General features: G+C 35.5%; 1 pseudogene; it reads right to left on the reverse strand.

Moving 5' to 3' along the window:
• Nucleotides 1–200: 200 nt before the first annotated feature.
• On the reverse strand, nt 201–782 carry LOC134262857 (uncharacterized; annotated as a pseudogene).
• Nucleotides 783–1,028: the final 246 nt, after the last annotated feature.

The following is a 1,028-nucleotide window of genomic DNA, read 5'->3' on the forward strand; positions in this document are numbered from 1 at the left end:
CACATATTTCATTGAATTAATTGATAACATTTTAAGAAATGTGTTATTCTTTTTACATACTAGAGGGCGGACTAGTGGAAGCTAGAAGTCACTAGTCCGTGCGGACTAGTGCTAACAAAAGTTAATTTCGAACCCTGTATATACATGTTCAATATTCTACAACTGAATTAATTAGAAACTGTAAGTGAAAGTACATGTATTTATAAAATATTCTTACTAGACTGAACTTTCTTAGGTGAAAGTAGTCTCTTGGCCTTATGCTGCAGTGCTTCATGGGTCAAATGGCTGCTTAAAGCCATAGACTTCCCAACAGATGATGATTGAGAGGTAGAAGTCTGCATGACAGATGAATGTGTCTCCTTTTTTCATATTGACTGCCTCTCTTCCCTCAGCAAAATGCAACATGTACTTTTGAAATTTTTACTTGTTGATGGTCTGGTCCTTATTCTCTTTAGTTTTATCCATGTTGGATTCTGCCTCCTTTTCCATTTTCATAACCAGCCACCCTGCATACCCAAGACAATTTTCCAGTACCCACCGAAAAGTTTGGCCTCTGTATGTCCCAAATTGAAGTTCATGTTGCCACAGTATATCAACTTCATTACTGGTTACACCATGCTGTTGGCGAATTCTTCTTAAAGCAAGGGCTCTCACATGTTCATCTGTTTTTGGCTTCCTCCAGTACCCCCTTGCCTTCTTCTCTCTAGCAATAGAAACCGTTGCTGTTGTATCTGATGTTTTAGCTTGCCATTGGCATATCTCCGAAAGTTTGGGGCCCTCATCCTACAAAATTTAATTCAATAAAATAATTCCCTTGATTAAAAAAATATATTCAAACACTTATAATAACTACTCTAAAACATCCATGTATATCTGTTAAAACTTCAAATAAGCTGTAAGAATTCTAGAAATGATCAAATATTTAATTGATCTTTACGGTATGTAAAGATAAGATGTTTAAGTGAAATTTATAATTTTTCAGGCATTGACTCATACTAACTTTAAAACCATAGTTGTTAGCAGGGCTA

This window comes from Saccostrea cucullata, unplaced genomic scaffold, assembly GCF_032062105.1.
Source record: "Saccostrea cucullata isolate Sc308-1 unplaced genomic scaffold, CSIRO_AGI_Scuc_v1 ctg2990, whole genome shotgun sequence".
NCBI lineage: Eukaryota > Metazoa > Mollusca > Bivalvia > Ostreida > Ostreidae > Saccostrea > Saccostrea cuccullata.